Source organism: Pan paniscus, chromosome 20 (genome assembly GCF_029289425.2).
Source record: "Pan paniscus chromosome 20, NHGRI_mPanPan1-v2.0_pri, whole genome shotgun sequence".
In the NCBI taxonomy this organism is placed as follows: domain Eukaryota; kingdom Metazoa; phylum Chordata; class Mammalia; order Primates; family Hominidae; genus Pan; species Pan paniscus.
In genome coordinates this window covers 58,740,422-58,756,605 of record NC_073269.2, presented here as the reverse complement: position 1 = coordinate 58,756,605, position 16,184 = coordinate 58,740,422, and the positions used below count along the sequence as shown (strand labels likewise).

Genomic DNA, 16,184 nt, shown 5'->3' with positions numbered 1-16,184 from the left:
TGCATTTTATAAATGTTACTGTGATTTTCTTGTAAGGAAGAACAAGCTGTCAGGAGTCAATGGCCTCAGAACCTCGCAAAAGAAGTGTGTTTCTTTTTTTTCTTTTCTTTTTTTTTTTGGAGACGGAGTTTCGCTCTTGTCCCCCAGGCTCGAGTGCAGTGGCACGATCTCAGCTCACTGCAACCTCCGTCTCCCGGGTTCAAGTGATTCTCCTGCCTTAGCCTCCCAACTACCTGGGATTAGAGGCATGTGCTACCACTCCCAGCTAATTTTGTATTTTTAGTAGAGACGGGGTTTCTCCATGTTGGTCAGGCTGGCCTCAAACTCCTGACCTCAGGTGATCCACCCGCCTCAGCCTCCCAAAGTGCTGGGATTACAGACTTGAGCCACCGTGCCCGGCAAAAGAAGTTTCTTTAGCCCAGGTTTGTGAAAGAGGCTTCTCTAATTTTCCAGGATGGGGGTGATAAGATCAACCCTTCCCATTAGCCCCTCCAGGCCCCCATGTAAGAATTCAGGCAAACCTTCTCACTCATCTCAGACCTTCTCAGGGCAACTTGGTGAAAATGTCTTCCAATCTGAGCCCCAGTGAGCCTCCTTGGAACTTGGCGATGAGGGGCTACACCAGAAAAGCTCAACCCTAGTGACTTTGACCCCTGAAATGATTGACAAAATGGAGTGCGTGTCTGGGTGTGGCTTTTTTTAAATTTTTTTGAGGAGAGGAGTGCCCAGTTGTGATTAGAATTTTCAATGGGATGCAGTGCCCTCAAAATGAAAAACAAAAGCAGAAGAATGGAAGAAACAGAGGTAGACTCAGACACAGAGACCATCTTCGGGGCCTTTCTCTGTATGAGGACATCACAGCGAAATCTAAAGCAGGTCATGTCAGTCCCTGGCAGGGAACCCTCCATGGGCTTCCTGTGTTCCCCAGGACAAAAGCCCAACTCCTCACTGTGGCTCCACAGCCCTGTGTCCAGGGCCCCTTCCACTGCCCAGCCTCCTCCTGGCAGCTTGCCCTCATCTCATGACTCTCTCCGACCCAGTCATATTTGCTTTTCTCTTTTCCCAAACATCAAAACCCTTCCTGTCTCAGGTCGTCGTCCCTGGTTTTACCCTATGTACCCTGTCACTTTCTCCTTCAGGTCTAGGCTCAGAGCTGTCGCCCATGCCCTCCCACCGCCGTCTGTAGTTCCCTTGTCCATCAGTCTGTATCACGTTACTCAGGATTCATTGTCTCTGCATCAATCACATCAGAAATGCATTTTGTTTTTTTTTTTTTTTTGAGACACAGTCACTCTATCTTTCAGCCTATGAGTGCAGCCTCTTGATCTTGGCTCACTGCAACCTCTGTCTGCTGGGTTCAAGCAATTCTTGTGCCTCAGCCTCCCAAGTAGCTGAGATTACAGGTGTCTGCCACCACACCTGGCTAATTTTTGTATTTTAACTTCCATTTTATATTATTTTTGAGTCTGTCTGTCACCAAGACTGGAGTGTAGTGGCGCCATCTCAGCTCACTGCGACCTCCACCTCCCGGGTTCAAGCAATTCTCCTACCTCAGTCTCCCGAATAGCAGAGATTACAGACACTTACCAAGCCCGGCTACTTTTTGTGTATTTAGTAGAGACAGCATTTCACCATGTTGGCCAGGCTGGTCTCGATCTGACCTCAAGTAATCAGCACACCTCGGCCTTCCAGAGTGCTGGGATTACCAGATGACCCACCACGCCTGGCCCATTTTTGTATTTTTAGTAGATACAGGGTTTCACCATGTTGGCCAGGCTGGTCTCAAACTCCTCAGGTCAAGTGATCCTCCCACCTCAGCCTCCTAAGTAGCTGGGACCACAGACACACAGACGTGCACCACCATACCTGGCGAAGTTTTGTATTTTTGGTAGAGATGGGGTTTCACCATGTTGCCCAGGCTGGTCTCAAACTCCTGAGCTCAAGCGATCTACCCGCCTTGGCCTCCGAGAGTGCTGGGATGACAGGCATGAGCCACCGCACCCAGCTCTGCGTGGGGTTTCCTCAGGGCTGGGTCTGTGCCCTGAAGGGGAGCTCATTCCAGCCCAGCTCCCCACTGCTGCAGCGTGTGTGGACTCCTCCAGAAGGGAAGCGGGAGTTTCCCTGTAGGAGTTTATTGGCCATGGTGAGGAGGGCAGCAGAGGGGACTGTATTTCCTCAGGGTGAGGTCTTTAGTTAGGCCTCTGAGCCCAAGCTAAGCCATCATATCCCCTGTGACCTGCACATATACATCCAGATAGCCTGAAGCAACTGTGAAAATATCCTTAACTGATGACATTCCAATATTGTGATTTGTTTCTGCCCTACCCTGACTGATCAATGTGCTTTGCAATCTCCCCCACCCTTAAGAAGGCTGTGTAATTCTCCCCACCCTTGAGAGTGTACTTTGTGAGATCCACCCCCTGCCCGCAAAACATTGCTCCTAACTCCACCACCTATCCCAAAACCTATAAGAACTAATGATAATCCCACCACACTTTGCTGACTCTCTTTTCAGACTCAGCCCGGCTGCACCCGGGTGAAATAAACAGCCTCGTTGCTCACACAAAGCGTGTTTGGTGGCCTCTTCCCACAGATGCGCATGACACTTCACATGTGTGGTTGTGTTCCAGGGAGGGGGTGTGTTGATTCTGAGCAACAAACAACATATTTTTAACATTCAGGATTGACTTCTAAAGACTCTTGGTACATGAGGAAGAAACCCGGAAGAAGAAAGCAAAGGAGTCAGGAATGGCTCTTCCTCAGGTGAGATGATATTCTCGGTGGATTGTTCTGTCTCCTTCCTTTCAGAAACCCTGGGCCTTGGAGTTGGGAATCTTCTCTGGGTCTGAAGCTTCCTGCCTGACACGTTTACTCACACTCACCCATGCCTTCCCTCAGTCCCTCTCATCTCGCTTAGATTCCATCTCTGGTGACCGAGTGACATGAAGTTGGGAAGAGGCTGCACTGGGCATGGTCCTGGGAAGGGCTCACACCCAGACATGGATGGAGACGGGGTGAGGGTCCCGTGGTGTCAGTGCTGTTGGGCAGCAGGGATTGTTCAGGGGCCACATGTGGATGCTCTGTCAGCTCTCTGTGGAGCAGGATTAGAGCAGCTGCCAATGGAAGTCACGTATTAATGTGCACAAAGTACGTGGTAAATTCTAGAAAAGGAAACCAATAAGTGAAAATCTTTTCTCCCTGCTTTCATGTGGGGAAAAGAAAGAGAGATCAGATTGTTACTGTGTCTGTGTAGAAAGAAGTAGACACAGGAGACTCCATTTTGTTCTGTACTAAGACAAATTCTTCTGCCTTGAGATTCTGTTAATCTATAACCTTACCCCCAACCCCGTGCTCTCTGAAACATGTGCTGTGTCCACTCAGGGTTAAATGGATTAAGGGCGGTGCAAGATATGCTTTGTTAAACAGATGCTTGAAGGCAGCATGCTCCTTAAGAGTCCTCACCACTCCCTAATCTCAAGTACCCAGGGACACAAACACTGCGGAAGGCCGCAGGGACCTCTGCCTAGGAAAGCCAGGTATTGTCCAGGGTTTCTCCCCATGTGATAGTCTGAAATATGGCCTCGTGGGAAGGGAAAGACCTGACCGTCTCCCAGCCCGACACCCGTAAAGGGTCTGTGCTGAGGAGGATTAGTGTAAGAGGAAGGCATGCCTCTTTGCAGTTGAGACAAGAGGAAGGCATCTGTCTCCTGCCGTCCCTGGGCAATGGAATGTCTCAGTATAAAACCCGATTGATTGTATGTTCCATGTACTGAGATAGGGGAAAACCGCCTTAGGGCTGGAGGTGGGGCATGTGGGCAGCAATACTGCTCTGTAAGGCATTGAGATGTTTATGTGTGTGCATATCTAAAGCACTGCACTTGATTCTTTACCTTGTCTATGATGCAGAGACCTTTGTTCACGTGTTTATCTGCTGACCTTCTCTCCACTATTATCCTATGACCCTGCCACATCCCCCTCTCTGAGAAACACCCAAAAATGATCAATAAATACTAAGGGAACTCAGAGGCCGGGGGATCCTCCGTATGCTGAACGCTGGTCCCCTGGGGCCCCTTATTTCTTTCTCTATACTTTGTCTCTGTGTCTTTTTCTTTTCCAAGTCTCTCGTTCCACCTAACGAGAAACACCCACAGGTGTGGAGGGGCAACCTACCCCTGCACTTTCATACTACATTTTTAGGTAATTGAGTGAGTTATTGTGTTTCTGGCTCCAAAAGTCGAACTAATTAGAGTGGAAAGTTCATACACAGACATGAATGATAGAAGGTGTTTTATTCCATCATTATTTTAAGAATAGGAAATCAACCTGAATAATAGCAGGAGATTCTTTAAACCATTCTTAGCACATTGAGCTCATGGAGACTGTGGGGTTACTGTGGAGAGGCTTGTGAAACAGGTGTTTTTGGTAAAAATGGTTACAATTTATTTTCTGAGATGGAGTCAGTCTCTGCCACCCAAGCTGGAGTGCAGTGACATGATCTCAGTTTACTGCAACCTGCGCCTCCCGGGTTCAAGTGATTCTCCTGCCTCAGCCTCCCAAGTAGCTGGGGTTATAGGCGTGTGCCACCACGCCCGGCTAATTTTTTTGTATTTTTAGTAGAGATGGGGTTTCACCATGTTGGCCAGGGTGGCCTCAAAGTTCTGACCTCAGGTTATCCACCCACCTCAGGCTCCCAGAGTGCTGGGATTACAGGCATGAGCCACCGTGCTCAGCTCTACCAATGTTTATTAAATATATATTTTGATATTTAAACATCTCATGATGGATATATTTGTTTTCTAGTAAAACCCCGAGCAAAGCTGCAGACCCTTTGCCACAAAGCATCTCCTTTCCCTGTCATGTCCTCCACCCTCTTTCCAAACTCACTGGGGAGCCGCTACTGTCAGTTCTGTGCCAAGTGTCAGAGCAAGTCTTGTACACCTGTATTTCTGCATCATTATGAGACTTTAAAAATAATTCCACAGTAAATTAAAAAAATAAAATGTTTTATAGTTATGTTTTTACTTTAGGATTGGGGCTACATGTGATGGTTTGTTACATAGGCAAACTCATGTCATTGGAGTTTGTTGTACAGATTATTTTATCACACCGGTATCAAGCCCAGTACCCAGTAGCTTTTTTTCTTTTCTTTTTTTTTGACACTGAGTTTTGCTCTTGTTTTTTGAGTCTGGAGTATGTTGGCATCATCTCGGCTCACTGCAACCTCTGCCTCCTGGGTTCAAGCAACTCTCCTGCCTCAGCCTCCTGAGTAGCTGGGATTACAAGCACATGCCTCCATGCCTGGCTAATGTTTGTACTTTTAGTAGAGACAGGGTTTCACCATGTTGGCCAGGCTGATCTTGAACTCCTGACCACAGGTGATCCAACCCCCTTGCCCTAGCAAAGTGCTGGGATTACAGGCGTGAGCCACTGTGCCCAGCCCCATTAGCTATTTTTTCTGCTCCTCTCCTTCCTCCCCCTCTCCACCCTCACGTAGACCCCAGCGTCTGTTGTTTTCTTTGTGTTTTAGTAAATAATTTACTTTGATATTTCATCCTGCTAGTTGTGAAAATTTACATGTTGTTATGTAAGTAAACATGGCTAGCTTGCTCTTTGACATCTGTATTGGAAATTGGCTGAATGACAGTATGTGGGTCCTTTGCAATTTTTCTCTGTATATAGAGTGCCATAGTGGCTGCGTCTGAGCATGCCTGCATTCCTACAGATATCTAAAGATTCCTCCATGTCAGGCAGTTGAAAGGGTGATTGCTTCCTCTAGGAGGGGACATTTCCTGTTTTCTTAGATCTGACAAGATTCCTCCCTGCCCCCAACTATCAAAGTATCCTTTTCCAGCAAGATGAGATTCCTCTTCAGTTAAACAAAACTTGCTACTTTTTATATTTTAAAAATCTTTATATATATATATATATACACACACACACACACACATACATATACGTACACATTTACACACATATATGTATATATTTTGAAAATTTGCTGGATGTGGTGACTCATGTCTGTAATCCTAGCACTTTGGGAAGCTGAGGTTGGTGGGTCACCTGAGCTCAGGAGTTCAAGACAAGCCTGGCCAACATGGTGAAACCCCATCTTTACTAAAAATACAAAAGTTAGCCGGGCATGGTGGCAGGCACCGGTAATCCCAGCTACTCTGTGGCTGAGGCAGGAGAACCACTTGAACCCAGAAGGCAGAGGTTGCAGTGAACCAAGATTGCATTACTGCACTGCAGCCTGGGCGACAGAACGAGACCCTGTCTAAAAAAAAAAAAAAAAAAAAAGGAAGAAAGAAAAGATCTGGGGAAAATGACAACTTTTTTTATTAGCATGTAGTTTCTTGCGAGTCTCTGTTTTATTATTTTGCGGACCTATATCAACAAAATGGATTTTTGTACTCTGGGTTATTCTGTTTTCATATATTTGATTTTATTTTGAGAGAAGGTCTCGCTGTGTCGCTTAGGCTGGAGAGCAGTGGCGTGATCTTAGCTCACTGCAACCTCCTTCAGGCTCAAGCCATTTCCCAACCTCAGCCTCCCAAGTAGCTGGGACCACAGGTGAGTTCCACCATGGCCGGTTAATTTTTTTTTTTTTTTTTTGAGATGGAGTCTCACTCGGTAGCCAGGCTGGAGTGCTGTGGTGTGATCTCGGCTCACTGCAAACTCTGCCTCCTGGGTTCAAGTGATTCTCCTACCTCAGGCTCCCAAGTATGTGGGACTACACGTGAGTGCCACCACGCCCGGATAATTTTTTGGTATTTTCAGTAGAGATGGAATTTCACCTTGTTAGTCATGATGGTCTGGATTTCATAACCTCGTGATCCGTCCACCTCAGCGTTTTAAAGTGCTGGGATTACAGGCATGAGCCACCTCTTCTGGCCTTTTTTTTTTTTTTTTTGAGACAAAGTCTCTGTTACCCAGGCTGGAGTTCAGTGGCATGATCTCAGATCACTGCAAACTCTGCCTCCCAGACAATTCTCCTGTTTTAGCCTCCCAAGAAGTTGGGGATTATAGTCCAGTGCCACCACCCCCAACTAATTTTTTTTGTATTTTTAGTAGAGATGGGGTTTCACCATTTTGGCCCAGCTGGTCTTGAACTCCTGCCCTCGGGTTGTAGCAGGATGAGCCACAGACAAAACTTCTCAGACACTGAGTTGTAGAAGGAAGGGCTTTATTCAGCTGGGAGCATAGGCAAGCTACTGTCTTAAAATCCGAGCTCTCTGAGTGAACAATTTCTGTCCCTTTTAAGGGCTCACAACACTAAAGATTTCACATTAAAGGGTAGTGATTGATTTGAGCAAGCAGGGGGTATGTGACAGGAGGTGCATGCACTGGTGGTCAGAGTGAAACAGAACAGAACAGGAGGTTTCACAATGTCCTTCCATACAATGTCTGGGATCTATAGATAACATCAGTTGCTAGGTCAGGGGTGGAATTTTAATTACTAGGTTTAGGCCAGGCAGGCCGAGGCCTGGTTTCAGGTCTGGTTTTAGGTCTGATGCCTGGCACCGGGATGCCTGCCTTTGGTTTCACTTCCTTGTTTTTTTCTTAAAACAGGTACTGAGTATAAAACAATATAAAACAATATGAGAGGGTCTCTCTCTCTTCCCTCATTTCCCCCCTTTGAGAGTCTCACTTTTTATTAGTGGGAATTCTCACTCTTATTTTTGCTACTTATGTCTTTTTGTGTAACAGATTGATAGTGATTCATATAGTACACTTGTGCTGAAGCATTTTGGTGAACTAAAATAGTGATGAAGCTTTTTATCGTTTGAGGAAGTACAGGTAGCAAACAAGGCAGCAGTAAGCAGGTTTCTATTACTATAATAACTCCTATTATAAGAGTTTTAAATCCTCCTAGTGCTGGGAACTACTTTCTAAACATGGCATCAGGGTTGAATCCATGCTACACTTGTACGGGCACATGTGTCAGTTTTGTCTTTTTTTTTTTTTTTTTTTGAGACGAAGTCTTGCTCTGTCGCCCAGGCTGGAATACAGTGGGTTGATCTCGGCTCACTGCAAGCTCCCCCTCCCAGGTTCACGCCATTCTCCTGCCTCAGCCTCCGGAGTAGCTGGGACTACAGGCACCCACCACCACACCCTGCTAATTTTTTGTATTTTTAGTAGAGACGGGGATTCACCGTGTTAGCCAGGATGGTCTTGATCTCCTGACCTTGTGATCCACCCACCTCGGTCTCCCAAAGTGCTGGGATTACAGGCTTGAGCCACCACGCCTGGCCCGTTTTGTCATATTTTAAACTATGTCTTTAACTACTTGCCTTTGATTATCTATGTGTAGACAGTAAGTAGTAAGGATAAATTTCTTTTTTTTTTTTTTTTTGAGATGGAGTCTTGCTCTATCACCCAGGCTGGAGTGCAGTGGCATGATCTCAGCTCACCGCAAGCTCCACCTCCCAGGTTCATGCCATTCTCCTGCCTCAGCCTCCCGAGTAGCTGAGACTACAGGTGCCCACCACCACGCCTGGCTAATTTTCTGTATTTTTTTTTTATAGTGGGATTACAAGCGTAAGCCACCAGGCCTGGCCTATTTTATTATTATTATTTTTTTTTTTTGAGACAGTCCTGCTTTGTCGCCCAGGCTGGAGGGCAGTGGGGTGATCTCGGCTCACTGCAACCTCTGCCTCCCACGTTCAAGTGCTTCTCCTGTATCAGCCTCTAGAGTAGCTGGGACTACAGGAGCCCACCACCACACCCTGTTAATCTTTGTATTTTTAGTAGAGACAAGGTTTCACCACATTGGCCAGGTTGGTCTCCAAACTCCTGAGCTCAAGTGATCCACCCACCTTGTCCTCCCAAAGTCCTGGTGTGAGCCACCTCACCCATCCCCTCTTCACTAATTTTTAATTTACCTAATGAATTCTGATTTTGAACCCATGTATTGAGTTTTTTCATTTAGTTACTCTATTTTTAGCCCAAGAGTTTCTGTGTAGTTCTTCATAATTGCTGTATGTTGGTTGACGTTTGAATTTTCTTCATGCATTGCTTTTATAGTTTCTTGAAGCTGTCTCTTATTTCAATGCATTTCCAACTTTTTGGTGGATGCGGGTAACGGGGTCTCACTATGTCCCCCAGGCTGGAGGGCAGTGGTGCGATCTTGAGTCACTTCAACCTCTGCTCTCCAGGGTCAAGCGATCCTCCCACCTCAGCCTGGTGAGTAACTGTGGATGTGTCCTCTCTAGGTTTTTGCTTCTCATCTCTGAACTGAAGTTGATTTAAGTGTGTGTGGATGTGGTCTGAAGTGTGCAGGAGAGATTAATGTAGAAGCCCAACATGGTGAAACCCAGTCTCTACTAAAAACAGAAAACAATTAGCCAGGCGTGGTCGCACTGGCCTGTAATGGCAGCTACCTGGCAGACTGGGGCAGGAGAACTGCTTGAACCCGGGAGGTGGAGGTTGCAGTGAGCCGAGATAGCGCCAGTACACTCCAGCCTGGGTAACAGAGCTAGACGCTGTCTGAAAAAACAACAGCAACAACAAACAAACAACTAAAAAAAAAAAGGTTATTCTGTAAATAATTAGGAAGACTAAGCAGCCCCAGAGTTAAGACCTTTCGGCATCATTGTCCCTTCTTATGGAGTGATAAAGTAACCTTCCTTGAAGTGTATCCACCCATCACCAGTCAAGTTGCTGCACCCTATGCACTGGTCTTGAATGGAAAATGTGTTGATTCTGGTAAAGCTTCTCTGTCTTTTCCTATGTGTGTAAAATCTTAACGTCTCCACCTGAGAACGCTGATCCCATTCATTTGAAGTTGATGTTTCCAGGTGGCTATTTGCAAGCTTTGTGTTCAAACTCTGCACTTAATCATATATTCTAAATTTTATTATTTACCTCTGACATCAGTGTCTGTCGTATTGTAGGAGCCTCACCAGAGAGGGCACCTGTCCCCATGTTGTAAAACTCACACTTGTCAAAAAGACATGGGTTAGGGTTTTTCCCCCTCCCTCGGGATGAAGCTAATTAGCTGACACAGATGGTCACCTCCGTTACCAAGTAAAGGCAGGATGAAGTACGTGTGACCCAAGGGGTTGTCAAATCCTCTTCCCTGAGGACTGATTAGTGTTTATCTTGAAAACATGTGCTTAATGGGTTGTATAGAACAGTGACGTTTCTTTCTCTCTTTTCAACCTCATAGCTGTTTGCCTCTATTTCCCATCACATTTGAGTCGAAGGTTCTTTATTAATAAAATGGTTTTTATTTATTTCTCTGTTGTCGTGGAGATAATTACCCATTTGGGGGAAGATTTTTTTTGTTTTCAATTATATTTTGTCAACGTTTAAATAGTAAAGAGTATTCCTTAGGCTACGCAAGGTAGCCCACGCCTGTAGTCCCAGCACTTTAGGAGGCCAAGGCAGGTAGATTACTTGAAGTTCGGAGTTTGAGACCAGCCTGGCCAACATGGTGAAAGCCCGCCTCTATCAAAAATACAAAAATTAGCCGGGCATGGTCGCGCGTGCCTCTAATACCAGTAATACTCCGGAGGCTGAGGCAGGAGAATCGCTTCAACCCAGGAGGCAGAGGTCGCAGTGAGCAGAGATCACGCCCCTTCAAGCCAGCCTGGGCGACAGAGGGAGACTCCCTCAAAGAAAAAGAAAAGAAAAACGTGAAAAAAAAGTAATAGATTTCTTCCACAAATGTGCTGGAACAACTAACTGGATATCCACACGGAACAGAATAATGTTGGATCCCTATGTCACACCATCAAAAATTTTATTTAAAAAGGTTTAAAAAGCGAGAGAGAGAGAGAGACGGAGAGAGAGGGAGACAAGGAAGGTGGCCTTGCGGGAGGGAGTGTTACTTTGTCGCCCAGGCTGGCCTGGACCCCAGGGCTCAGCGATCTTCCTGCTCCTACTTCCTGAGTAGCTGGGACCTCAGGCTCCCGCCTTCGCGCCTGCACCCCTGCTGTGTTTAAGCAGCAGGTGGTGACCTCACTCCTCCCTGGCCTGAGCACTCAGTCCCGCATCCCAGGCAGTGGCTTTAGGGAAGTCTCTGAAGCTGAGCACAGGGCGGACCCTCCCTCCCGTGTGAATGGAGAATAGAAAGGGAGAGGATTTCTGTTCTGTTCTGTGGGCCGTCAGCATGAAATCCTATGTTCCGCCCAGGCAGGGCTTTGCATTTCACATTCTAGTTTGCATCCCCGTTCCAGAAAATTCAGGGCTTTTGAATCATGCCTCATACTTCCTGGCCACTCTCGCCTCCCAAACCGGAAAAACAGAGGCGCTGGGAGCGAGGATGTGAGACACACAGGTCCCGCCACGGCCCCGCCCTCTGCCGGTTCTAAACCGCAAAGTCTCTCCGCTTCGCGCGCGGCCGCTACCCGGCCCAGGCCCCGCCCACCACCTCGCGGGGCCGCCGCGGCCTGGCTTCCGTCCTGCGCGCGCAGATTCTCGCAAATGTGGAAGCGGATCGCGTGGAGTGACGGTCACACCGCGGCGGTGAGTTTCGCTGTTTTGTATTAAGTCTGCACTTCCCAGGTCCTCAGCGTTTCTGTCCCTGGGACGTAGGGTCCCCACGGATCTGGAAATTCTCTCCCGTCTTCACCCAGAGCAAATAGAGACATCCCCGTGAGAGTCCGGAAGTCCCTTCCTTTTGGGTCTAAAGTCGCCCTGAGGTTGGTCCCATCCCCTGTCTTTCTGCTATAGGGTAATATATACACTTCCTATCGCGTAGTTTTGTTTTGTTTTCTTTTTTCTCAAAATCCTTTTCAGACTCCTCCCGCCCCGCGCTTTTTAACGTCCTCACCCGCGAAGTGGATTCCCGCCCTGGGCACCTCCCAGCCTTGCCCTTGTCGGCCTCCGAAGCGCAGCGCCGCGGCCCCTGTCCCGGGGAGGCCGTGTCCTCTGCCTTGTCCTGGGATCCTGCAGACCCCACCCTTGTCCTCAGGCGCCGTCGCCCCCCACCTCCCTCCTCGTGCCGGGCCCTGCTGCTCCCCAGGTCTCTCCTCCGCAGTCACCGCTTCTCCTGAGCCCGCCTTGGGGAGGTGCCCGGGGCCTGTCCTGTGACACGGGGTGTTCTTGCCTGCCCAGCTCCAACCCCTGGAAAATACGCTCCTCCGGGATGCAGGCGTCTTACTCCAAACCCTCCTGTGATTGTGTGGGCCAAAGGGATCAGGAGACGGACAGCAGTAGAAAACCCGAGACAGAGAAAAGAAGAATGAGAAAGAACCATAAGAGATGGCAAAGTAGAGGATGGGTGAGGGATTTGCCAAGAGACAGCAAAAGTGAAAAGAAAACGATAAGAAAGCAAGAGAAAAGCAAGTGGAGAAATGTAGAGAAAAGCTGGATGTACAGAGAGATGAAGGACAGCAAGGTAGGGACAGGGGCAGCAAAGAGGGAGGCTCATCAGAGTGAGGGAGAGGAGGAGGGATTTGGAGCCAGGGCAGACAGAGCAGAGTGGTGCTGGTGGCAAGGAGAACAGAGGGGGAAGCACAGCAGGGAGGACACCTGGGGATCTGGGGTGCTAGAGAGTGGGGATGAGGGTATAACAGGGAAGAGAGAATGTAACAGGGAGAGCAGAGGAGGCGCTGAGATGGGAGAAGAGGTGGAAATATTTGTGTTAGGGTAAACTGAAGAAAGGAGAGACCAATATGAGAGAAACAGAATTGTTTATTTTAGGTACGCACTGGCTCAGTGGATTCATATCCAAAAAGCTGAGCATTGAACAAAGACAGAGCGGGGTTTTTATAAGGGCCTTACAAAAGCAAAGCAAAAGCAGTTAATTATACAGTGACAGGTCATGTAATCTATAGCATAACATATCTTGTGACCTTGTGTAGCCGGTGGCCTTGTAGCTGCATCAAAGGAAAAACAAGAACTGACTAAATACAGACATTTGTAAAACATAATAACGCTTAAGAAGCCTGGAAAAAGAGTAACAGTAAAATAATCTCTCTCTCTTTTTTTTTTTCCTTCAACCTTGCTCTGGAAGGTGGGGGTGTCTGGAGCCCATTCGTTTAGACTTGGCTATTCGGACAGCATTATCCTGTAACCGTTCTTGATGTGAGCTTGACAGGCAGAGGAAAACTTGTTCTTTTCTTTTTATTTTTAAGCCTTGTCTTGCCACATTGTGGGCCTTAGCTTTTACTTTTCTTGGAGTGAATAAATGCAGTACTTATTATTTTTAAATTTCTGTCCATATAGAGATAGAGGATGATCAAAAGATTGGGGAGAAGAGCAGCAAGACGTTAAATAAGTTACAAGGATGGAGCAGAAGAGGTGGAAGAGAAGGAATAGAGTGAAGAAGGGGATAAACAGCAGGAGAGGAGAGAGGTACAAAATGAGGAGCAGAACCCCGGGGGAAAATAAAACAAGAGCTAGAGAGAGAAGGGGAGAATTAGAGATACATACAGAATCAGGGAAGGAAGGAAAGTAATGAAGAAAGAGAGGCTGGGTACAGTGGTTCATGCCTGTAATCCCAGAACTTTAGAAGACTGAGGCAGGGGGATTGCTTGAGTCCAGGAGTTCTAGACCAGCCTGCACAACATAGTGAGATCCTTATCTCTGCCAAAAAAAAAAAAATCGAGTATGATGGTGCGCACCTGTAATCCCAGCTACTCTGGAGGCCAAGGGAGGAGGATCACTTGAGCTCGGGAGGTCCAGTCTGCAGTGAGCCAAGATCATGCCACTGCACTGCAGCCTGGTCAACAGAGTGAGACCCTGTTTCCAAAGAAAAGAAGGGGCGGGGGGACTTTGGGATCAGATGAGTAGGTGAGTTTATTGGCTATGATTAGTTGTGACATGTTGACTTCTGTGTATATAATCTAATAATTTAAAACTTGATTAAATTATAAAGATGAGATTGAGAATTTTAAAATTCCTGTCTATGAGACGTGTACATTCTGTAAATCTTGGCATCAGAGGTTAGCTTCCAGTTGGAATCCCTATTCAGCCAGAGGGCAGTGACTTATTGAGTTGGAAGTTACTCTCTTCCCTTTTCCCAGGGTGGGGTAGGACGTGGGGCAGTGAAGTGCAACAAAAATCACTTTCTGTTATTACACAATACTTTTAATTTAATTAATTAATATTTTGAGACAGGGTCTGGCTCTATCACTCAGGCTGGAGTGCAGTGGCGTGATCTCCTCTAACTGCAGCCTTGGCCCCCTGGGGTCAAGTGATCCTCCTACCTCAGCCTCCTGAGTAGTTGGGACCTCAGGCATGAGCCACCAAGCCCGGCTAGTTATATATATAAATTATATATCTATATATATAATTTTAAAATGGGGTTTTAAATTCCCAAGCTGGTCTCAAAATCCTGGGCTCAAAGGATCCTCCTGCTTTGACCTCCCAAAGTACTGGGATTACAGGGTTGAGGCACTGCGCCTGGCCTACATAGTACTTTTTTTTTTTTTTTTTTTTTTGAGATGGAGTTTTACTCTTGTTGCTCAGGCTGGAGGGCAATGTTGCAATCTCAGCTTAGTGCAACCTCTGCTTCCTGGGTTCAAGCAATTCTCCTGCCTTAGCCTCCTGAGTAGTTGGGATTACAGGCATGCGCCACCACTCAGGGCCAATTTTGTATTTCTAGTAGAGACAGGGTTTCTCCATGTTAGAGAGGCTGGTCTCAAACTCCTGACCTCAGGTGATCTGCTCACCTCGACCTCCCAAAGTGCTGGGATTACAGGTGTGAGCCACTGCACCCAGCCCATAGTACTTTCTAAAATGGACATCAAAGCCAGGTGTGGTATCTCATGCCTGTAATCCCAGCACTTTGGGAGACCGAGGTGAGAGAATCACCTAAGGTCAGGAGTTCAAGAGCAGCCTGGCCAACATGGTGAAACGCCGTCTCTATGAAAAATACAAAACTTAGCCAGGCATGCTGGCGTGCACCTATAGTTCCAGCTGCCCAGGAGGATGAGGTACAGAATCACTTGAACCTGGGAGGCAGAGGTTGCAGAGAGCTGAAATCATGTCGCTGCACTGCAGCCTGGGTGGCATAGCGAGTCTCCATCTCAGAAAAACAAACAAAAATAAAAATAAAAAATAAAAGGGGTATCAAAAGTGCTTTTGTTCTTGTTGTGTAATAGATTTCTTTTTTTTTTCTTTCTGGTTTCTCATTTATTTATATATATATATGTAATTTTTTTGCAGTTGGAGTTTGAGAAAAATCTTAGTTTTAAGAGTATCTTTTTAAATACTTAATCACTTCTGAAAGATGCCTTTGTGGCATCCTATAACCAGCTCACATCATTCCTTTCTGTACATGTATATGTTCCAGTTATGTTCCCGTTGACCTCAGAGTTTGTTAGATTTTTTTTAAAAACAATTTAAAAATAGTTTCGGTTTGAAATTAGTTGCATCCAGTTCAGATCAAGGTCTGCATGCTTTCTAGTTTTTATTATTTATTGGAAACCCTTGGTACCTCATACAGAAGTTTGATTGTTTCAGTGTGTACCTGGTAAAGATGTCAGTGACCTTTTACCTTAACATCAAAATGTAGTTTAACCAGTTAGTCTGTTTTTCAGTTTTCTTTCCTTATGTCATTTGTTAAAATCTTGAGCTGGGAGCTATTAAGTGCATGTTTCCCTCAAGGCCCTCTGGTGCGTTTGGACAAATGTTGAAAGATGGGTTGGATTGGCATGGAATGCTGTTCCAGAAGCACTCCTGTATTTTTTTTTTTTCTTTTTTTTTGACAGTTACACTCTTGTTCCCCAGGCTGGAAGTGCAATGGTGCCATCTCAGCTTGCAGAAACATTTGCCTCCAGGATTTAAGTGATTCTCCTGCTTCAGCCTCCTGAGTAGCTGGGATTACAGTTGCCTGCCACCATGCCTGGCTCATTTTTTGTATTTTTAGTAGAGACGAGGTTTCACCATGTTTGCCAGGCTGGTCTCGAGCTCCTGACCTCAGGTGATCCACCCACCTCGACCTCCCAATGTGCTGGGATTACAGGCATGAGCCACCGTGCCTGACCACCCATATATTCTTGATTGAAACAATTCGCTTACGTCTTAGTTCTACAGCTTTCTTTCCCTGTTTTCAAGGTCAATAACTGTGTGTTTACACTTCTGCATTTTATGAATGTTACTGTGATTTTTTTTTAAGGAAGAATTAAATGTCAGGAATCAGTGGCATCAGAACTTTGTAAAGGAAGTTTCTTTAGCCCAGGTACGTGAAAGATGCTTCTGTAATTTTCAAGGATAGGGGTGATAAAGACCAC

General features: G+C 46.4%; 1 protein-coding gene and 1 long non-coding RNA gene across 8 annotated transcripts in view; both read left to right on the top strand.

Moving 5' to 3' along the window:
• LOC100970246 (zinc finger protein 83) overlaps window positions 1-16,184 on the top strand; it is a 138,321-nt gene that overhangs the window by 49,411 nt on the left and 72,726 nt on the right. For 2 of the 7 annotated variants that reach the window (XM_034944527.3, XM_063600583.1), the window contains exon 1: window positions 6,069-11,469. The exons of 1 other annotated variant lie outside the window; for it this stretch is intronic. The gene's annotated coding sequence lies outside the window, so the exon portion shown is untranslated. Of the gene's footprint in view, window positions 1-6,068; window positions 15,979-16,184 lie in introns of those variants that run through there. 4 more of the 7 variants (XM_063600589.1, XM_063600586.1, XR_010110926.1 and 1 more) reach the window with 3 other exon arrangements.
• Window positions 13,174-15,978, top strand: LOC134729644 (uncharacterized). Its single transcript, XR_010110928.1, has 2 exons — window positions 13,174-13,302; window positions 15,663-15,978. It is a non-coding gene; the product is annotated as an uncharacterized LOC134729644 (long non-coding RNA).